At 45.9% G+C, this 23,774-nt stretch overlaps 3 long non-coding RNA genes across 4 annotated transcripts in view; 2 read left to right on the top strand and 1 right to left on the bottom strand.

The window, feature by feature from the left end:
- The window catches only part of LOC130356182 (uncharacterized), a 69,624-nt gene extending 58,371 nt beyond the window's left edge, over nucleotides 1-11,253 (bottom strand). The window contains exon 1 of the long non-coding RNA XR_008888806.1: nucleotides 11,219-11,253. This is a non-coding gene — a long non-coding RNA (uncharacterized LOC130356182). The remainder of the gene's footprint in view (nucleotides 1-11,218) is intronic.
- Nucleotides 1,692-4,526, top strand: LOC130356181 (uncharacterized). The gene is made up of 2 exons (XR_008888805.1): nucleotides 1,692-4,177; nucleotides 4,271-4,526. It is a non-coding gene; the product is annotated as an uncharacterized LOC130356181 (long non-coding RNA).
- On the top strand, nucleotides 10,481-22,094 carry LOC130356180 (uncharacterized). Of its 2 annotated transcripts, XR_008888804.1 has the most exons (5): nucleotides 10,481-10,863; nucleotides 10,951-11,049; nucleotides 11,163-11,243; nucleotides 21,615-21,745; nucleotides 21,839-22,094. It is a non-coding gene; the product is annotated as an uncharacterized LOC130356180 (long non-coding RNA). The 2 variants fall into 2 exon arrangements; XR_008888803.1 differs by lacking the exon at nucleotides 11,163-11,243 and having other exon boundaries at nucleotides 10,485-10,863.
- Nucleotides 22,095-23,774: the final 1,680 nt, after the last annotated feature.

Below are 23,774 nucleotides of genomic sequence, written 5' to 3'. Positions count from 1 at the left end.
GTTATTGATAAATGCTTCAGGACTGCATCCAGCCCAGTGGCCATTTCGTTCCTCTCCCTAAGGGGACAGACGTCGAGGGCGACTTTCATTAAGTAAGGAGGTTTTTAGTTTCCCGGTACTGAACCTAGTTCTGTACCATCCTTAAGTCCCCTCAGGAAGAGTCCTTTAGGTCCACAGGGCTCTCCTGCTGGGCTTCTCACAGGTTATGTTATATTACATGTATTGTATAAATGACATGTGTATTTATTATGTTCATTTAATGTGATTGTTCATTTGTATAAAGTTGTACAAAGTGTATAGAGTGTTGGTCTTGTGACCTGCAGTCACATTACATACCCAGAGTTCCAAGGGCACAGATACCCCAGGCAACTAGCAACCAATGGGCTTTAGTCCAGCCCCCTAGTATATAAGGGGCTGTAGTCTCTTAATTCTCTCTCTTAGTTCCTGGTATTGAAGAAAGCACAAAGTCCTGTACTATCCAAATTCATCTAATCTAGGCCAAAGTCTAAAGACCTGCAGCCACTTCTAAACTGTAAGTCAAAGCTACTTCTACAATTCAAGTACCTACTGTCAAGCTCAAGTTATATCAGTAGTACAGTGTTCTGCATAATTAATACAATAACTACAAGTCCAAGCAAGCCTGCGAGGTTCCCTGTGTCCCGGTTACCTCTGTGGAAACTGCATAACTGTAAAGACTGTTTCCAGCATATTACAAGTAAAAGTTCCAGTTACTTCAAATTCTTGCTGTGGACCTTCATTCATTGCATGACGTTTTTGGTCTGGTTGTCAGCGGTGCCCTATACCAAAACAACCACACCCTGGCATCACGAACACTAAGGGGTTAACAACATCTTGCACTCGGGGTTAATACCACCAGACCCTGCTACATCCATTGCAACACCCCGTGGTCACCACACGGTCATGCCGGTGGAAGTAAGAAAAACGGGATGTCAACAGAACAAAAGGAATCAAGGTCAGTGAGGGACACGTGACTAACTCTTTAATCAAGACAAATAAAGTATTTGTATGGGACTGGCTGGGATTGTGGAAGGTGAGTATAATTTGTTTATTATTTTACCACCACCCCCAAAAAGTGTTCATAGCCCTAGATAACCGTTTTTACCCCCAATCCATTCATCCCTCCTATTGTAATTATCATTCATAGATAACTACTTTACACTTTCTCTAGTTGTCTCTAAAGTCTGCTGATTTGGGTGAACCTCCCATTACCAGTCCTCACTGCCTCCTCTAAAATATTTATCAAATCCCCTCTTTCCCTAACCTATATCAACCTAATTTTGTAATGTCTGTGTCCCTATCATATCCCACCTAGACTACAGTGACAGCATTCTCTGTGGCCTCCTAGCTGTCACCTGAACAATACACCTCTTTACTAATTTCTCTCCCAGCTCTCCTCTCTGGCAATCTGTTCACTGACCACTTACTGTTGAGAAAATCCATTTCAAAACACTGATAATGGTGATGTTCAAGATAGTCCACAACATTTCTCTTCCATACATTTCTACCCTAATCACAGGATATTTCTCTACACATCTCTGGAATTCTCAATACTTTCTTCTCTGCTCGCATCTTCATCTTTAATTTCTTAAGGACGCTGGGTGTACCTGTACGCCCTGAGCCCAGTCCCGGTATTTAAAACGGGGTCATGTCGTGACCCCGCATCATACCGGGTCAGTCCCGGCGGCTTATGATTGCCGGGACCCTGGGCTAATAGCGCACTGCCCCGATCGTTGTTGATCAAAGTTGATCGCCGCGTGTAAAACAAAAGTAAAAGCTTCCCGGCAGCTCAGTTGGTCTGATCGGGTCTAAAATCGCGATGTCCCGATCAGCTAGGACTCGAGCGGAGGTCCCCTTACCTTGCTCCGTCACGTCCGATCGGCATTTGATTGCTCCATGCCTGAGCTACAGGCTTGAGCAATCAACCCCCTATAATGCTGATCCATGCAAAGCTATGGCTTTGCAGGGATCAGTGTAAAAGATCAGTGTGTGCAGTGTTATAGGTCCCTATGGGAGCTATAACATTGCAAAAAAAAAAGTGAAAAAAAAGTGAAAAAAAGGTCATTTAACCCCTTCCCTAATAAAAGTTTGAATCACCCCCTTTTCCCATAAAAAAAAAACTGCATAAATAAAAATAAACATATGTAGTATCACCGAGTGCGGGAATGTCCGAACTATAAAAATATATTGTTAATTAATTAATTAATTAATCCATTAAACCGCACGGTCAATGGCGTACGCGCAAAAAAATTCCAAAGTCCAAAATAGCCTATTTTTGGTCACTTTTTATATCATGAAAAAATTTATAAAAAACGATCAAAAATTCTGATCAATAAAAAAATGGTACCGATAAAAACGTCAGATCACAGCACAAAAAATTAGCCCTCGTACCAGCCCGTACACAGAAAAATAAAAAAAAGTTATAGGGGTCAGAAGATGAGAATTTTTAACGTATAAATTTTCCTGCATGTAGTTATGATTTTTTCCAGAAGTACGACAAAATCAAACCTATATAAGTAGGTTATCATTTTAACCATATTGACCTACAGAATAAAGATAAGGTGTCATTTTTACCGAAAAATGCACTGCGTAGAAACGGAAGCCCCCAAAAGTTACAAAATGAAATTTTTTGTTCAATTTTGTCGCACAATGATTTTTTTTTTCCGTCTCGTCATGGATGTTTTGGTAAAATGACTAATGTCACTGGAAATTATAATTGGTGGCACAAAAAATAAGCCATCATTTGGAATTTTATGTGCAAAATTGAAAGCGTTATGATTTTTAGAAGGTGATGAGGAAAAAATGAAAATGCAAAAACAGAAAAACGTGAGTCCTTAAGGGGTTAAGATTACTCCACTTCATCTCCCATAACTGCTACCCCAAAACATGAGACTCTGTCCCATCCTTCAAACTTTAAAAGACAACCAGAAAACCTCTCTCTTTAGAAAACCAGTCTTTGCTGTGAATCTGTATAAGCAGCTTGCAACCCTCATTTACTGTCTATTTCCCTTGTAGCATCTAAGAATTAGTGGGTAGGGTATCCAATTTTTCTGGGCAGAGCCCTCTTTTTCTTTTGTGCTAATCTGTCACTCAGTAAACATATACCACCAATTGTATTTACTGCTCAACTGATCCAATCTTAGAAGTTGGTCGACACCAGTAGGGGAGAATAGGAATTAGTATTTGGGAGTTTTGGGAGATTTTAGATTAACTGAAGAATAACTTCTCTCCATTTGATAGCCTATGTCATTTGTAACATTTTTGGATATCACATTGTTTACCTTAACATGACACCTCACCCAAGAAAGTAGCCCTATAGTTTTGGCCACTAAGTGTTTAACTTCCCTGCAATCTGCTATATACTGCCTGTCATTAGTAGTGTTGAGCAGCATAGGCCATATTCGAATTTGCGATATTTCGCGAATATATGGACGAATATTCGTCATATATTCGCTAAATTCGCATATTCGTAATATTCACGGTTTATTTTCGCATATGCGAAAATTGAAATATACAAAAATTAGCATATGCGAAAAATTAGCATAGGCGAAAATTTGCATAGGCGAAAATTTGCATAGGCGACAAGTTGCACGCCAGTCTCACACAGTAGTATTAGAGCCTTCTTTACACCACACAAGCTGGAAGAAGAGAGGGATGATCACTGTGATGTGTACTGTGAAAAAAAATAAATTATAATATTCGTAATTACAAATATATAGTGCTGTATTCGCGAATATTCGCGAATTCGCGAATATGCAATATTCGTGAATAAAATTCGCATTGAGAATATTCGGGAGCAACACTAGTGATCTCCCCCATTGAGCCTGCCAGAGCCGCAGTGATCTGTGTAAGAAACCTATGGGCCCAGGCTGTTAGGGTCACCAAATGATATTACAAATACTGAGTGTCTGGTTAGGAGAAACAAATATAATGTACCCACAGGGAGTGAGCCATTTTTATAAAAAATTGACAAATATTCCCTAAGATAAGTCATGCAGAATATGTTAAAAAGCTTTTTGGATTTTCAGCCAATCAGAAAGCAGCACTACTCAAATAGAACTCCCGTGAGGTCACACATGTGATGTCATAACCATTGTCATTGGTGAGGGGCCTAAACTGTAGGAACCTAGGAATACACATTCATACCCGCCTGTGACTGGTAAGTATCACATCTTTTTGGTCTTTAGTGCAGTTCCATGTGCATTTCTAGAATAAACATGTAACTAATCTCTCTTTTCTTTTCCTATCTTAGATGCACACCTTCCAGGCTGTGGGGCAGCACATACACGGACACATTGGCCCAAATTCTAGAGGTAACCTCCTTTAGTATGCCCAGAGGAAGGGCAGTACAGTAGCCATGGATTCCCTACAGGTTTCCTCCCCTCTGGAGGTTTTTCCTGTCCTGAGTTAGTTACTGTCCGCTCTTTGTGAGTGATGGAGGTTACATAAAATCCCTACACAAACATTTTACTAAATAATAAATAAAGTTCCCCTTTGTTTAAACTGTTCTTTGACTTGTTCGACTCATTTATTTTATTTGTGTGTGTGAAAAATAGTGTTAGCAAAATGTGGATGACAGAAGTGTCCAAAACTGCTCTCCTGCCCGATCTGTACCATGTGATGAGGGGAGAGGCGGCTGATGCTGGGGGGTACAGTTGTCCAGGCAACCGTAGGGCACCCAGCAAGTTCTGATGTCTTATGCCCAGAAATGGTTGGCTACTCACTGTGTCAGAAGATTCTCATCCTATATATGAAGACAATCAGGGATCAAAACCTGTGGAGAGGAAAAGTTGACCAGTTGCCCATAGCAACCAATCAGATCACTTCTATTTTTCAGAGGTCTTGTTGAGAATGAAAGAAGCAATCTGATTGGTTGCTATGGGCAACTGATCAACTTTTACCCTGCACAGGTTTTGATAAATCTCCCCAATAATTATTACAACCATGTCACACACTTAGGGTTGCCACCTGGCTGCTATTTTACCAGCACAGCTGGTACTTTTGACACCCTGACAGTATTTTTTATATAAAAATACCAGCAATTCAATGGCTGGTATTTATCTAAGCCCCCTGGGCTGTAATATGTGGAGATAGAGAGGCGAGATCTAACCCCGCCCCTTCCCTCTGCCAGCTGAGCTCTGATTGGTGAAGACTTCTCCCTCACACACAGGAGCTCAGCACACAGCACAAAGGGAGAAGATTAACCCCTTAAAGACCACGGGCGTATAGGTAAGGACCGGACCGGGATGACTGCTGATATTTATCTGCAGGCATCCCGTGCCAATGCCCAGGGAGGTCCTGAGACCCACCCACTGTTGTCCGGGCAGAGCAGGGGAACTGTTGGTGACCGGCGCCGGAGGTCACTTACCCTCGGCGGCAATGCCCTGCGTCGATCCTCGGCGGCGGCGATGACATGCGGCAGGCTCCATGGATCCTACGGAAGTCGGTGAGTATACAGTTGTCTCTAAACTGTAGCCCTCCAGATGTTGCAAAACTGCAAATCCCAACATGCCCAAAGAGCAAACAGCTGTCCCGGCATGCTGGGAGTTGTAGTTGCAAACCTCCAACTGTTGCATAACTACATCTCCCAGCATGCCCTTCGGCGATCAGTACATGCTGGGAGTTGTAGTTTTGCAACAGCTGGAGGCACACTGGTTTGAAAATACTGAGTTAGGTAACATCTCCCTGACGAAGGAAGCCGTGCTTCTGAAACGCATTGGAGGTATCTTGGATCTAATCCTGTACCGTAGTGACGTCTACCGACCCTTCAGTAAGTGACTTTAATCTCAAGCCTAATATAGCGCAGACCTAAAACTACTAGTCCGGCCGTAAGAGCCAAGCATATATGCAATATCAAGTCCAGGCACTGCAAGCTGTGTGGTCCTCTAAAGACTGTCTGTTAAACCTTTGGGAGACTTTGGTTGAGCGCTGGGGAGATTGTACCACCTATCTTCAAGTTAGTAAAGCCTCCGTTAAACTGCAACCTAGTGTGGAGCCAATTCTTTCCTTGCTAGCCTGTGGGGAGACGGAGTTCCCCGGACCTGTAGTACCCCGGGAGATATCAAGACTACAGTGGCGTCACGTGACATTAAGGGTTAATACCATCTGACCCTGGGTTCATAACCCCCCAAGAACCAAGTAGCTAACCCCAGCGTAACGGTGGCTGCGGACCTCACCCGTGGCCACCACAGTAAAGTAGCAGAGTACTCCTTTAACAAATTTAGTTTTGAATCTAGGAGCCGGGATAAAAAGGCTTTATTTTTTTATTTTTTAAACAACCAGCGCAATTTTTCAGTTTTTGAGAGGTGGTTGTTTAACCGGTTGTCGTCTAAGGACGAACCGGCTCGTCCTGAGATGGCAACTAGAGATGAGCGAACTTTTCAAAAATTTGATTCGGCCGATTCACCAAATTTTCCGATAAAGTTTGCTTTGTTACGAATTTTTTCGTGGCGAATCTATATTAAAAAAGGCTATTTCTAGCCTACATACAGCCTCTATAGGGGTATAGAATGCTTTGCTGTGTTCTAAAATGCATATGGAGTGTGCTGGGGTAGTGAAATAATACTGTTATTCAGAATAACATGCAGATTACCGGTCTCACTTTTAGAATCACTGCCGCACAGCAGCACAATTACAGAGCCTGGTGGTGGCATCAGTGTCAGGAGACCATATAGTGACTGAATGACATAGCGTGGAGGTGTTGGCAGCATGAGGACACCATATAGTGGCTGAATGACACAGCTTGGATGAGGCTGAAGCATGAGTAGACCATATAGTGGCTGAATGACACAGTCTGGAGGTGTTGGCAGCATGAGGACACCATATAGTGGCTGAATGACACAGCATGAAGATGTTGTCAGCATGAGGAGACCATATAGTGGATGAATGACACAGTCTGGACATGTTGTCAGCATGAGGAGACCATATAGTGGCTGAATGACACAGCATGGAGGTGTTGGTAGCATGAGGAGACCATATAGTGGATGAATGGCACAGCCCGGAGTTGGCAGCAGCATGAGTAGGCACTAGGCCTTCACAATCCCTAAGATTAAAAGATGAATTAAGAAATTTAAACCAAAGATTTTGGATAGCGGGTACTACCTATGAGCAAATTTTAAATTCCAAGACCTAGGCCCAACAGTGGCATCAGTAACCCATATATTGCCTGAATGACACAGTCTGGAGTTGTTCAGATGATTATATGGCCAAATTATATGCTAAACTATATATACCTGCCCTGTGCGTGCGTCTTGTCCCAGCAGCCCCAAGCCTCTCCAGCCCTGCAGTCATTTTTAAAGGGCCCGCACCCGGCATAGGAGATGTGCTGGCAGCGACAGACTCCCCTTCCTCAGGCCCGGGCCCTCGGGCAGCACCCGAGTGCCAGACGTGCTGCACCACATAAAGCCCCATACACCTTTACACCCTGTGGCACATCACAAGGGCATCTTGGGAGAAAAGAAATGAGGGGGCAGCTTTTTTTTTATTTTTTATTTTTGGCTAAAAAAAAACTCAAACAAAAATTGTGTCTGTTCCTAGGCTTAGACTGGGATTAAAGGAAAACTGTTACCCATTCAGTCACACAAAACCCGATACACAGAGTTATAGTGCAGGTGAACATGAGACCAATGCGAGCTCTTTGACCGATATGCGTACCTGTAGTCCGGCGCGGCGTCCCTCTGAAGGTCCGCTTCTTCCTGCACTGAATTGCACGCTGGAGACGGCCCGCCAGCTGGACTTGAATATTCATGGGCGCTGGCCATGTGAGCTCTCAGTAGGCACAAGCGCTCACGTGACCAGCACCCACACCATAACCCGGTGTTTTGGGTTTAGTGTGGGTGAACGGGTGACTGTTTTCCTTCAAATACAGCTTATGTGTGGCCTTTTTCAAAGCCCACATTGCTTCATCTTTCCCCCCCCCCCCCCCTTCCAACAGATGTCTGTCCAGCTGTTACAAAACCACAACTCCCAGTATACCCTGACACTGACAGCCTAAAGCTGTCAGGGCATGCTGGGAGTTGTAGTTTTGCAACTGCTGGACAGCCACAGGGGGTCACTGATGTAGTATGTCAATCTCGGCCTATGCTGCCTGATCTTGAACTGGCAGCAGGAGCCACAACCACTTTAAATCAATAAGCAGCGCTGGCTGCCGGGACGTCTGATGAATAACATCCTTCCGCGCCATACCACAACGTCAGAGGCGTCACTCGTCAGATGTCCCAGTAGCCAGCGCTGCCCATTGGGAGAGATTTATCAAAACCAGTCCAGAGGAGAAGTTGCTGAGTTGTCCATAACAACCAATCAGATTGCTTCTTTAATTTTTTAGAGGCCCTTTCATGGGCTATGGGCAACTTTGCAACTTTGTCTCTGGACAGGTCTTGAGGAATCTCCCCCATTGAGCCTGCCAGAGCCGCAGTGATCTGTGTAAGAAACCTATGGGCCCAGGCCGTTAGGGTCACCAAATGATATTACAAATACTGAGTGTCTGGTTAGGAGAAACAAACATAATGTACCCACAGGGAGTGAGCCATTTTTATAAAAATTGCCAAAAATCCCTGAGATAAGTCATGCAGAATATGTTAAAAAGCTTTTTGGATTTTCAGCCAATCAGAAAGCAGCACTACTCAAATAGAACTCCCGTGAGGTCACACATGTGATGTCATAACCATTGTCATTGGTGAGGGGCCTAAACTGTAGGAACCTAGGAATACACATTCATACCCGCCTGTGACTGGTAAGTATCACATCTTTTTGGTCTTTAGTGCAGTTCCATGTGCATTTCTAGAATAAACATGTAACTAATCTCTCTTTTCTTTTCCTATCTTAGATGCACACCTTCCAGGCTGTGGGGCAGCACATACACGGACACATTGGCCCAAATTCTAGAGGTAACCTCCTTTAGTATGCCCAGAGGAAGGGCAGTACAGTAGCCATGGATTCCCTACAGGTTTCCTCCCCTCTGGAGGTTTTTCCTGTCCTGAGTTAGTTACTGTACGCTCTTTGTGAGTGATGGAGGTTACATAAAATCCCTACACAAACATTTTACTAAATAATAAATAAAGTTCCCCTTTGTTTAAACTGTTCTTTGACTTGTTCGACTCATTTATTTTATTTGTGTGTGTGAAAAATAGTGTTAGCAAAATGTGGATGATAGAAGTGTCCAAAACTGCTCTCCTGCCCGATCTGTACCATGTGATGAGGGGAGAGGCGGCTGATGCTGGGGGGTACAGTTGTCCAGGCAACCGTAGGGCACCCAGCAAGTTCTGATGTCTTATGCCCAGAAATGGTTGGCTACTCACTGTGTCAGAAGATTCTCATCCTATATATGAAGACAATCAGGGATCAAAACCTGTGGAGAGGAAAAGTTGACCAGTTGCCCATAGCAACCAATCAGATCCCTTCTATTTTTCAGAGGTCTTGTTGAGAATGAAAGAAGCAATCTGATTGGTTGCTATGGGCAACTGATCAACTTTTACCCTGCACAGGTTTTGATAAATCTCCCCAATAATTATTACAACCATGTCACACACTTAGGGTTGCCACCTGGCTGCTATTTTACCAGCACAGCTGGTATTTTAGACACCCTGACAGTATTTTTTATATAAAAGTACCAGCAATTCAATGGCTGGTATTTATCTAAGCCCCCTGGGCTGTAATATGTGGAGATAGAGAGGCAAGAGCTAACCCCGCCCCTTCCCTCTGCCAGCTGAGCTCTGATTGGTGAAGACTTCTCCCTCACACACAGGAGCTCAGCACACAGCACAAAGGGATAAGATTAACCCCTTAAAGACCACGGGCGTATAGGTAAGGACCGGACCGGGATGACTGCTGATATTTATCTGCAGGCATCCCGTGCCAATGCCCAGGGAGGTCCTGAGACCCACCCACTGTTGTCCGGGCAGAGCAGGGGAACCGTTGGTGACCGGTGCCGAGGTCACTTACCCTCGGCGGCAATGCCCCGCGTCGATCCTCGGCGGCGGCGATGACATGCGGCAGGCTCCATGGATCCTACGGAAGTCGGCGAGTATACAGTTGTCTCTAAACTGTAGCCCTCCAGATGTTGCAAAACTACAACTCCCAGCATGCCCAGACAGCTGTTTGGGCATGCTGGGATTTGTAGTTTTGCAACAGCATAAGGGCTACAGTTTGGAGATCACTGTGGTCTCTAAACTGTGGCCCTCTAGATCTTGTAAAACTACAACTCCCAGCATGCCCACACAGCAGTTTGCTGTCTGGGCATGATGGGATTTGTAGTTTTGCAACATCTGGAGGGCCACAGTTTGGAGATTACTGTGCAGTGGTCTCTAAACTGTAGCCCTCCAGATGTTGCAAAACTGCAAATCCCAGCATGCCCAAAGAGCAAACAGCTGTCTCGGCATGCTGGAAGTTATAGTTGCATACCTCCAGCTGTTGCATAACTACATCTCCCAGCATGCCCTTCGGCGATCAGTACATGCTGGGAGTTGTAGTTTTGCAACAGCTGGAGGCACACTGGTTTGAACATACTGAGTTAGGTAACATCTCCCTGACGAAGGAAGCCGTGCTTCTGAAACGCATTGGAGGTATCTTGGATCTAATCCTGTACCGTAGTGACGTCACGACATCGGTCTCCAGCAAACCGCGAACCGGGGCTACCACGGTAGAGAACGCCACCGGCCGGGGCGTACTCCCGCAATCCCCAACTAGGATCTTCGGTAAAAGGATACGCACTCTCCGCAACATCTCAGAACAAGAGGAAGTGCGGGCATCACCGCCAAGAAAAACAATCACACAAAAACACAAGCAAAACGCAAGTAAAATCTTTAAAGTGATTGCACTATAAGTCCAATATTCTGCGCACATCCATAGGTATATGTTTATAAGTACACTAGACATCTATCCTGTACGTCTCAGTTAGATCTGCTAGTATCTAAATGGACATTCTTTGACTTGTAGTGCCACCAGCCAAACAACAGGATTTCACCACCAATAATATACTAATACAGCTAAATTCCTGGAACACGCTGGAACCCATATAAATAAGCATACCTACAGGTACATTCAGTACTGTATCATTTATTTATTAATATATACACACTACAGTTAATAAATAATATATATATATATATATATATATATATATATGTATATATCCCACATTTTTTCAGTGCACCCTAAAGAACAACTTAAAGAATAACCCTGCAAACAATTATACCATACTTACAGTTTGATCTTCTTCTTTTAGCCAGGTAGGTGTATCTACAATTTCAAGCATAAGCGCGTACTGTAACATATATGTGTAATATACACAAATATACACATATATATTGTATTTAGGTAACAGAACCTAACTGAAGGCTTTCCAACCAGTGTGCCTCCAGCTGTTGCAAAAGTAGAACTTCCAGCATGCACAGTGTGTCAGTGCATGCTGGGAGTTGTAGTTTTACAACAGCTGGAGGTTTGCCCCACCAGTGCGAATGTACCCTAGAAACACTACACTACACTACACTAACACATAATAAAGGGTAAAACACTACATATACACCCCTTACACTGTCCCCATCAATAAAAATGAAAAACGTTTCGTAAGGGTGCGTTCACACGGGGGTATTTGTCAGCGGATCCGCAGCTGCGGATCCGCTGACAAAGGCCCCTAAAGTGCTGCCCTCTTTGTACCTGCTAATAGCGGCAATCTGCCGCTACCAGCAGACACACTGGGAAGTGTGAGTCGCAGTATATCCGCACATCTCGCACATTGCGGCCGCTCCCCCGGCTCCCTTGAGCGACACAGAGTGCGGCCGCGATGTGTGTGAGTACACTGCAGGGTAACTCGCACATCGCAGTGTGTCTGCTGGTAGCGGCGGATTGCCGCTATGAGCAGGCACAAAGAGGGCAACACTTTAGGGGCCTTTGTCAGCGGATCTGCAGCTGCGGATCCGCTGACAAATACGCCCGTGTGAACGCACCCTTAGGCAGTGTTTCCAAAATGGAGCCTCCAGCTGTTGCAAAACAACAACTCCCAGCATTTCCGGACTGACTGTCCAGGCATGCTGGGAGTTTAGCAACAGCTGGAGGCACCCTGTTTGGGAATCACTGGCGTAGAATACCCCTATGTCCACCCCTATGCAATCCCTAATTTAGTCCTCAAATGCTCATGGCGCTCTCTCACTTTGGAGCCCTGTCGTATTTCAAGGAAATAGTTTAGGGCCACATGGTGTATTTCCGTACTCGGGAGAAATAGCTTTTTCTCCTTTTACCCCTTATGAAAAGGAAAAGTTGGGGTCTACACCAGCCTGTTAGTGTAATTTTTACACAAACATGCTGGTGTTGCCTCATACTTTTATTTTTACAAGCGGTAAAAGGAAAAAAAGACCACCAAAATTTGTAACGCAATTTCTCCTGAGTACGGAAATACCCCATATGTGGGCGTAAAATGCTCTGCGGACGCACAACAAGGCTCAGGAGTGAGCCTTGTACATTTGAGGCCTAAATTGGTGATATGCACAGGGGTGGCTGATTTTACAGCGGTTCTGACATAAACGCAAAAAAATAAATACCCACGTGTGACCCTATTTTGGAAACTCACTGAATGTAACAAGGGGTATAGTGAGCCTGAACACCCCACAGGTGTTTTGATGAATTTTCGTTAAAGTTTGATGCTCACTGGTACTTAAGGACCAAGGGCGTACCTGGTTGTGAGGCCCGGGCGCAATTGCGACCCTTGCGACCTCTATAGCTAAGCCACTGGGGACAAGGTAAGTACCTTTGTCATCAGTGTCCATCACGATTTCCTGCATGGCGCTTCTCCTAGCACATTCATCTCTTTGGAAGAGCCAGAGATACACGAGCGCTGTAAATAACCCTGCTGCATGTGCAAAGGGAGCCAGGGTGCTGTGCAGGGTCCCCTCGAGATCAGACACTTATCCCCTGTCCTGTGGAAAGGGGATAAGGAGTAATGTGGTGTCCCAGTACAGGTACATTGTGTCAAGGTATTTTAGGCCCTGTCAGATTGAGACCTCCAGTGTCCTGGGGGCTCCCCTGCAGGGACTCAACCATTTCTAATGTGTATTTGCACTGTTATAACTTAGCAATCAGTTATTAGGTGTCTGTAGCTTTAAGTATGTTACCTAGCAACCTCATGCTTAGTCAGGGTATGTGAGAGTGGAGGACTGAGGGCTAGACTAAACTTTTGTGTAAGGTATTATATTATGTTATTACTTGTATGTAACTTTATTGTAAATCCTAAAGGGGATACAGACAACTCTATGATCCACAGCTGCCTGGCAAATGGGCTTTAGTTTAGCCTGCCCTTATAAGGGGTGGCATTTCCTGTGTAGAGTAGGTGTGGAGGAGTAGAGGAGTAAAGCAGTTCATTCAGTTCAGAGTGGTGTGGAGTTCAGAGTACAGAGTGGAGGTCCGAGCAAGTTCAGAGGAGGTGAAGCTCCGGAGTAGCAGAGAGAATCTGCAGAGGAGTGAGAGCAAAGATAAGAGGGAGATAAGAAAAGCATGAAGTAACCCCAACTAATAGCAAGCCTTTACTTCAGCCTTGATCAGAGAATTCCTAAAGGACAATTCATTTTCTTCCGGCGAAAAGCCGCAAATCTACCGACCCTTCAGTAAGTGACTTTAATCTCAAACCTAATATAGTGCAGACCTAAAACTACTAGTCCGGCCGTAAGAGCCAAGCATATATGCAATATCAAGTCCAGGCACTGCAAGCTGTGTGGTCCTCTAAAGACTGTCTGTTAAACCTTTGAGAGACTTTGGTTGAGCGCTGTGGAGATTGTACCACCTATCTTCAAGTTAGTAAACCCTCCGTTAAACTGCAACCTAGTGTGGAGTCAATTCTTTCCTTGCTAGCCTGTGGGGAGACGGAGTTCCCCGGACCTGTAGTACCCCGGGAGATATCAAGACTACAGTGGCGTCACGTGAGATTAAGGGTTAATACCATCTGACCCTGGGTTCATAACCCCCCAAGAACCAAGTAGCTAACCCCAGCGTAACGGTGGCTGCGGACCTCACCCGTGGCCACCACAGTAAAGTAGCAGAGTACTCCTTTAACAAATTTAGTTTTGAATCTAGGAGCCGGGATAAAAAGGCTTTATTTTTTTATTTTTTAAACAACCAGCGCAATTTTTCAGTTTTTGAGAGGTGGTTGTTTAACCTCTTAAGGACCAATGACGTTGTGGAACGTCATGGCACCCTGGGCTTTAAGGACCAATGACGTTCCACAACGTCATGGCATTTTCCGGTCTCTGCCGCTCGCCGGGCAGAGATCGGAACTGGATGCCTGCTGAAATCCTTCAGCAGGCATCCAGGGCAAACGCCGAGGGGGGCCATGTAGGCCCCCCATGTCGGCGATCGCCGCAAATCGCAAGGGAAATCGCCCTTGCGATCTGCGGCGATACCGGGCTGATCGGGTCTCTGGGACCCGACCGCCCGGTAATTTCGCATGATCCCGGCTGTCACACACAGCCAGGACCATGCTGGAGCCTAGGAGCGAGGTGGCAAGCCTGCCACCTCCTCCGATCCCCTGCGATCTGTCGGTTAGTTAACCGACCAATCGCAGGAGGGGGGGCGGTTACTTCCTCCCGTCCTGCCCGGCCCCTTGAAGTCCGGAGAGGACGGGAGGAAGACCGGAGGACGCGGCGGGGGACGGGGGAGTGCTGGGGACCGGCCCCGGTACTTACCTCGTCCCTGAAGACCCGGATCCAGACGATGAAGATGGCGGCGGCGGAGACAGGTGAGTAGATCTTCAGCCGCGGTCGGGCCCTTTACAGCAATGCACGTCGCCGTAAAGCGACATGCATTGTTGTAAAGGGACCCTGTAAACTACAACTCCCAGCATGCCCAGACAGCCCTTGGCGTCTGGGCATGCTGGGAGTTGCAGTTTTGCGACATCTGGAGGTCCACAGTTTGGAGACCACTGTGCCCTTCCAGATGTTTCAAAACTACACATCCTCAGCATGCCCTTACTGTCCAGGCATGCTGGGAGTTGTAGTGCTGTAACATCTGGCCCTTCAGATGTTGCAGAACTACAACTCCCAGCATGCCTGGACAGTTTTGGCATACTGCGAGTTGTAGTTTTGCAACATCTGGAAGGGCACAGATTGGGAACCACTGTATTAGTGGTCTGCAAACTGTAGTCCTCCAGATGTTGCAAAACTACAACTCCAAGCATGCTGGGAGTTGTAGTTCGGCAACATCTAGCTCTAAAGATGTTGCCGAACTACTACTCCCAGCATGCCTGAGAATGCTGGGAGTTGTGGTTTTGCAACAACAGGAGGCACACTGGTTGGGAAACATTGTCTGTTTCCTAACTCAGTGTTTCCCAACCCGTGTGCCTCCAGCTGTTGCAAAACTATAACTACCAGCATGCACTGATGGACTGTGCATGCTGGGAGTTGTAGTTTTGCAACAGCTGGAGGTCCCCCACCCCCCCCCCCCCCCCCCCCACTGTGAATGTACAGGGTACATTCACATGGGCAGGGGGCTTACAGTGAGTATCAGGCTGCAAGTTTGCGATGCAGCAAATTTTGCGCGGCAGCTCAAACTCGCTGTAATCCCCCGCCCATGTGACTGTACCCTAAAAACACTACACTACCACAAAATAAAATAAAAAGTAAAAAACACTACATATACACATACCCCTACACAGCCTCCCTCCCCTCCCCAATAAAAATGAAAAACGTCTGGTACGCCACTGTTTCCAAAATGGAGCCTCCAGCTGTTGCAAAACAACAACTCCCAGTATTGCCGGACAGCCGTTGACTGTCCAGGCATGCTGGGAGTTTTGCAACAGCTGGAGGCACCCTGTTTGGGAATCACTGGCGTAGAATACCCCAATGTCCACCCCTATGCAAGTCCCTAATTTAGGCCTCAAATGCGCATGGCGCTCTCACTTTGGAGCCCTGTCGTATTTCAAGGCAACAGTTTAGGGTCACATATGGGGTATCGCCGTACTCGGGAGAAATTTCTTAACAAATTTTGGGGGGCTTTTTCTCCTTTCACCCCTCATGAAAAGGTGAAGTTGGGGTCTACACCAGCATGTTAGTGTAAAAAAAAAAATTTTTTACACCAACATGCTGGTGTTGCCCCATACTTTTCATTTTGACAAGAGGTAAAAGGGAAAAACCCCCCCCAAAATTTGTAATGCAATTTCTCCCGACTACGGAGATACCCCATATGTGGGCGCAAAGTGCTCTTGGGGCGCACAACAAGGCCCAGAAGGGAGAGTGCACCATGTACATTTGAGGCGATTTGCACAGGGCTGGCTGATTGTTACAGCGGTTTTGACAAACGCAAAAAAAAAAAACCTCACATGTGACCCCATTTCGGAAACTACACCCCTCACGGAATGTAATGAGGGGTGCAGTGAGAATTTACACCCCACTGGTGTCTGACAGATCTTTGGAACAGTGGGCTGCGCAAATTAAAAATTTTGTACAGCCCACTGTTCCAAAGATCTGACAGACACCAGTGGGGGGTAAATGCTCACTGTACCCCTTGTTACGTTCCTCAAGGGGTTTAGTTTCCAAAATGGTATGCCATGTGGGGGTTATTTTGCTGTCCTGGCACCATAGGGGCTTCCTAAATGCGACATGCCCCCCGAGCAAAATTTGCTCTCAAAAAGCCAAATATGACTCCCTCTCTTATGAGCATTGTAGTTCGCCCGTAGTGCACTTCAGGTCAATTTATGGGGTACCTTCATACTCAGAAGAGATGGGGTTACAAATTTTGGGGGGTATTTTCTGCTATTAACCCTTGCAAAAATGTGAAATTTGGGGGGGAAACACACATTTTAGTGAAATTTTTTTTTTTTTTTTTTTACGTATGCAAAAGGCGTGAAACCCCTGTGGGGTATTAAGGCTCACTTTATTTCTTGTTACGTTCCTCAAGGGGTCTAGTTTCCAAAATGGTATGCCATGTGGGTATTTTTTGCTGTCCTGGCACCATAGGGGCTTCCTAAATGCGACATGCCCCCGAGCAAAATTTGCTCTCAAAAAGCCAAATATGACTCCTTCTCTTCTGAGCATTGTAGTTCGTCCGTAGTACACTTCAGGTCAACTTATGGGGTACCTCCATACTCAGAAGAGATGGGGTTACAAATTTTGGGGGGTATTTTCTGCTATTAACCCTTGCATACATGTGAAATTTGGGTGGAAACACACATTTTAGTGACATTTTTAAAACATTTTTTTACATATGCAAAAGTCGTGAAACACCTGTGGGGTATTAAGGCTCACTTTATTCCTTGTTACGTTCCTCAAGGGGTCTAGTTTCCAAAATGGTATGCCATGTGGGTATTTGTTCCTGTTCTGGCACCATAGGGGCTTCCTAAATGCAACATGCCCCCCAAAAACCATTTCAGAAAAACGTACTCTCCAAAATCCCCTCGTCGCTCCTTCGCTTCTGAGCCCTCTACTGTGCCCGCCGAACACTTTACATAGACATATGAGGTATGTGCTTACTCGAGAGAAATTGGGCTACAAATATAAGTATACATTTTCTCCTTTTACCCCTTGTAAAAATTCAAAAATTGGGTCTACAAGAACATGCAAGTGTAAAAAATGAAGATTGTGAATTTTCTCCTTCACTTTGCTGCTATTCCTGTGAAACACCTAAAGGGTTAAAACGCTGACTGAATGTCATTTTGAATACTTTGGGGGGTGCAGTTTTTATAATTGGGTCATTTATGGGGTATTTCTAATATGAAGACCCTTCAAATCCACTTCAAACCTGAACTGGTCCCTGAAAAATTGTGATTTTGGAAATTTTGTGAAAAATTGGAAAATTGCTGCTGAACTTTGAAGCCCTCTGGTGTCTTCCAAAAGTAAAAAATCGTAAATTTTATGATGCAAACATAAAGTGGACATATTGTATATGTGAATAAAAAAAATAATTATTTGGAATATCCATTTTCCTTACAAGCAGAGAGCTTCAAAGTTAGAAAAATGCAAAATTTTCAATTTTTTCATCAAATTTTGGAATTTTTCACTAAGAAACGATGCAAGTATCGACAAAATTTTACCAATAACATAAAGTAGAATATGTCACGAAAAAACAATCTTGGAATCAGAATGATAGGTAAAAGCGTCTTAGAGTTATTAATGCTTAAAGTGACAGTGGTCAGATGTTCAAAAAACGCTCTGGTCCTAAGGTGTAAAATGGCCTGGTCCTTAAGGGGTTAACCGGTTGTCGTCTAAGGACGAGCCGGCTCGTCCTGAGATGGCAACTAGAGATGAGCGAACTTTTCAAAAATTTGATTCGGCCGATTCACCAAATTTTCCGATAAAGTTTGCTTCGTTCCGAATTTTTTCGTGGAGAATCTATATTAAAAAAGGCTATTTCTAGCCTACATACAGCCTCTATAGGGGTATAGAACACTTTGCTGTGTTCTAAAATGCATATGGAGTGTGCTGGGGTAGTGAAATAATACTGTTATTCAGAATAACACGCAGATTACCGGTCTCACTTTTAGAATCACTGCCGCACAGCAGCACAATTACAGAGCCTGGTGGTGGCATCAGTGTCAGGAGACCATATAGTGACTGAATGACATAGCGTGGAGGTGTTGGCAGCATGAGGACACCATATAGTGGCTGAATGGCACAGCGTGGAGGTGTTGGCAGCATGAGGACACCATATAGTGGCTGAATGACACAGCTTGGATGAGGCTGAAGCATGAGGAGACCATATAGTGGCTGAATGACACAGTCTGGAGGTGTTGGCAGCATGAGGATACCATATAGTGGCTGAATGACACAGCATGAAGATGTTGTCAGCATGAGGAGACCATATAGTGGATGAATGACACAGTCTGGACATGTTGTCAGCATGAGGAGACCATATAGTGGCTGAATGACACAGCATGGAGGTGTTGGCAGCATGAGGAGACCATATAGTGGATGAATGGCACAGCACAGAGTTGGCAGCAGCATGAGTAGGCACTAGGCCTTCACAATTCCTAAGATTAAAAGATGAATTAAGAAATTTAAACCAAAGATTTGGGATAGCAGGTACTACCTATGAACAAATTTTAAATTCCAAGACCCAGGCCCAACAGCGGCATCAGTAACCCATATCTTGCCTGAATGACACAGTCTGGAGTTGTTCAGATGATTCTATGGCCAAATTATATGCTAAACTATATATACCTGCCCTGAGTGTTTTCCTAAGATTCTGCCTCCAGTTTCACAACTACAACTCCCAGCATGCCCTCACAGTCAATAGCTGTCAGGGCATGCTGAGAGTTGTGGTTGTGAAACAGCTGTAGGCACCATGTTAGGAAAACACAGGAGCGCAGCATAGATGTGGTAAGGGCCGAAGTCGGCTTCCTGCTCGGCCTCAGTGAGCAGGATTGGAGACAGCAATATAACACTTTAGAAGGTAGGAAAAACATTTTAAAAGGCGGTGGGGGGGGGGGGGGGTTAGGCATAGGTTAGCAATAGGTAGGGACAGAAAAAAAATATATAGATGACGGGAGCTACTCTCTAACACACATATCTCTGCGCCCCCACCACCACCTAACAGGTAACCTCCTGTTATTATTAAGAGACTGTGCCTCCATGTATTAAATGATGTTTCTCTGTGCTGGCGCCTGTGAGAACATAAGATTGTTCTGCTAAGTCCTTATGCAGAACCTTGTACTAATACAGAACCATGAGCTACAGGGATGTGGATCCACTGGTCCCACCTACACCTCAGGTGATTTTACCAAGCTAGTATCTCAGCTTACACTGTCCTCTGGATTGCAGCAACAATGTCCTGTACAATATATATGTATGTACAATTTCACTTTACTGGATAATGTTATGAATCCTCAATATTAATGGACTGTCCAGGAATGTTCCAAGCCATGCTGTCCCTCATCCCCTCCACCCCGTCCCCTATCTCCTCACACACATCTCCCCCTCCACCCACCTCCTCGGTCTCCTCACACAGATCTCCTCACCCCCACCCCTCCCTCACACCCATCTCCACAGCTCACCTCCTCCTTCCCCGTCCTCTATCTCCTCACACACATCTCCCCTTCCACCCACCTCCTCGGTCTCCTCACACAGATCTCCTCACCCCCACCCCTCCCTCACACCCATCTCCACAGCTCACCTCCTCCTTCCCCGTCCTCGCTCTCTTCACTCCGCAGCCAGTTCTCTCCCTCCGCGGTGCTGATAAGTCATGAGGAGGCCATAGTCAGTGTCAGAAATGTAATAGCAGGGTCGGAGGCAGGAAGACGTCAGGGTCTTGGAGAAGGCGTGCGTGCGTCTTGTCCCAGCAGCCCCAAGCCTCTCCAGCCCTGCAGTCATTTTTAAAAGGCCCGCACCCGGCATAGGAGATGTGCTGGCAGCGACAGACTCCCCTTCCTCAGGCCCGGGCCCTCGGGCAGCACCCGAGTGCCAGACGTGCTGCACCACATAAAGCCCCATACACCTCACACCTTTACACCCTGTGGCACATCACAAGGGCATCTTGGGAGAAAAGAAATGAGGGGGCAGCTTTTTTTTTATTTTTTATTTTTGGCTAAAAAAAAACTCAAACAAAAATTGTGTCTGTTCCTAGGCTTAGACTGGGATTAAAGGAAAACTGTTACCCATTCAGTCACACAAAACCCGATACACAGAGTTATAGTGCAGGTGAACATGAGACCAATGCAAGCTCTTTGACCGATATGCGTACCTGTAGTCCGGCGCGGCGTCCCTCTGAAGGTCCGCTTCTTCCTGCACTGAATTGCACGCTGGAGACGGCCCGCCGGCTGGACTTGAATATTCATGGGTGCTGGCCATGTAAGCTCTCAGTAGGCACAAGCGCTCACGTGACCAGCACCCACACCATAACCCGGTGTTTTGGGTTTAGTGTGGGTGAACGGGTGACTGTTTTCCTTCAAATACAGCTTATGTGTGGCCTTTTTCAAAGCCCACATTGCTTCATCTTTCCCCCCCCCCCCTTCCAACAGATGTCTGTCCAGCTGTTGCAAAACCACAACTCCCAGTATACCCTGACACTGACAGCCTAAAGCTGTCAGGGCATGCTGGGAGTTGTAGTTTTGCAACTGCTGGACAGCCACAGGGGGTCACTGATGCAGTATGTCAATCTCGGCCTATGCTGCCTGATCTTGAACTGGCAGCAGGAGCCACAACCACTTTAAATCAGTAAGTAGCGCTGGCTGCCGGGACGTCTGATGAATAACATCCTTCCGCGCCATACCACAACGTCAGAGGCGTCACTCGTCAGATGTCCCAGTAGCCAGCGCTGCCCATTGGGAGAGATTTATCAAAACCAGTCCAGAGGAGAAGTTGCTGAGTTGTCCATAACAACCAATCAGATTGCTTCTTTAATTTTTTAGAGGCCCTTTCATGGGCTATGGGCAACTTTGCAACTTTTTCTCTGGACAGGTCTTGATGAATCTCCCCCATTGAGCCTGCCAGAGCCGCAGTGATCTGTGTAAGAAACCTATGGGCCCAGGCCGTTAGGGTCACCAAATGATATTACAAATACTGAGTGTCTGGTTAGGAGAAACAAACATAATGTACCCACAGGGAGTGAGCCATTTTTATAAAAATTGCCAAAAATCCCTGAGATAAGTCATGCAGAATATGTTAAAAAGCTTTTTGGATTTTCAGCCAATCAGAAAGCAGCACTACTCAAATAGAACTCCCGTGAGGTCACACATGTGATGTCATAACCATTGTCATTGGTGAGGGGCCTAAACTGTAGGAACCTAGGAATACACATTCATACCCGCCTGTGACTGGTAAGTATCACATCTTTTTGGTCTTTAGTGCAGTTCCATGTGCATTTCTAGAATAAACATGTAACTAATCTCTCTTTTCTTTTCCTATCTTAGATGCACACCTTCCAGGCTGTGGGGCAGCACATACACGGACACATTGGCCCAAATTCTAGAGGTAACCTCCTTTAGTATGCCCAGAGGAAGGGCAGTACAGTAGCCATGGATTCCCTACAGGTTTCCTCCCCTCTGGAGGTTTTTCCTGTCCTGAGTTAGTTACTGTCCGCTCTTTGTGAGTGATGGAGGTTACATAAAATCCCTACACAAACATTTTACTAAATAATAAATAAAGTTCCCCTTTGTTTAAACTGTTCTTTGACTTGTTCGACTCATTTATTTTATTTGTGTGTGTGAAAAATAGTGTTAGCAAAATGTGGATGACAGAAGTGTCCAAAACTGCTCTCCTGCCCGATCTGTACCATGTGATGAGGGGAGAGGCGGCTGATGCTGGGGGGTACAGTTGTCCAGGCAACCGTAGGGCACCCAGCAAGTTCTGATGTCTTATGCCCAGAAATGGTTGGCTACTCACTGTGTCAGAAGATTCTCATCCTATATATGAAGACAATCAGGGATCAAAACCTGTGGAGAGGAAAAGTTGACCAGTTGCCCATAGCAACCAATCAGATCCCTTCTATTTTTCAGAGGTCTTGTTGAGAATGAAAGAAGCAATCTGATTGGTTGCTATGGGCAACTGATCAACTTTTACCCTGCACAGGTTTTGATAAATCTCCCCAATAATTATTACAACCATGTCACACAATTAGGGTTGCCACCTGGCTGCTATTTTACCAGCACAGCTGGTACTTTAGACACCCTGACAGTATTTTTAATATTAGGGTGCGTTCACACGGAGTAATTCAAGAGGAATTTACTCGAGTAATTCCTCTTGTATTCTCCGCTACAAACTAATGCACATCCCCTCTGCCCATTGACTTAGATGTTATTTCTGCTGTCCTGTTCACACTGCGGAAATTCTGCTGGCAGAATTCCGATGCTGAATTACGTTCCGCTTGAAGAAAGAACATGTTCATTCTTCATGCGAAATCCGCTAGCAGAAATCAATTGAAGTCAATGATAAAAAAAAAATTCCGCCCGACATCGTTTTCACGCGGAATTTGCGGGCAATTCGTGTGCAATTTGCGTGGAATTCGCGTGCAATTTGCACGGAAATGGCTGAAAAACCCTTCACTTCTTACTCCCTCATGTCTGCGCGCAATTTAGCGCGCAATTCCGTGCAAATTACGCATGAATTTCCCACGATTTTTATTTTTTTTCGCCCATAAATTTTTCAGCGTGAATTACTCTTCATTTACTCCATGTGAACGCACCCTAAAAATACCAGCAATTCAATGGCTGGTATTTATCTAAGCCTCCTGGACTTTGATATGTAGAGATGGAGAGGCGAGAGCTAACCCCGCCCCTTCCCTCTGCCAGCTGAGCTCTGATTGGTGAAGATTTCTCCCTCACACACAGGAGCTCAGCACACAGCACAAAGGGAGAAGATTAACCCCTTAAAGACCACGGGCGTATGGGTACGCCCATGCTCCCTGGTACTTAAGGACCAAGGGCGTACCTGAATGCCCGCGAGAATTTCCGTCACCCCCGCGCGCTGCGTCGGGCAAGGACCGGACCGGGATGACTGCTGATATTTATCTGCAGGCAACCCTTGCCAATGCCCAGGGGGGTCCTGAGACCCCCCCCCCCATGTCGGCGATCGCCGCAAATCGCCGGTGAATTCACACCAGCGATTTGCGGCAATTCCGGGTCTTACGGGTCTCCGCTAACCCGGTGACCCTCCTATCCCTGCTATTGGTCGATCAGAAGCGATTGACCAATAGCAGATCGGGGGCCGGGGGGTTAACATTCGGTCATCCTCCCCAAACCCCCCCCCCCCTTCCCCCGCTCTGCCCACCCACTGTTGTCTGGGCAGAGCAGGGGAACCGTTGGTGACTGGCGCCTGAGGTCCCTTACCCTCGGCGGCAGTGCCCGGCGG

This window comes from Hyla sarda, chromosome 2, assembly GCF_029499605.1.
Source record: "Hyla sarda isolate aHylSar1 chromosome 2, aHylSar1.hap1, whole genome shotgun sequence".
NCBI lineage: Eukaryota > Metazoa > Chordata > Amphibia > Anura > Hylidae > Hyla > Hyla sarda.
Note: the sequence above shows the minus strand (reverse complement) of the source record. Positions and strands in the feature narration are given on the sequence as shown.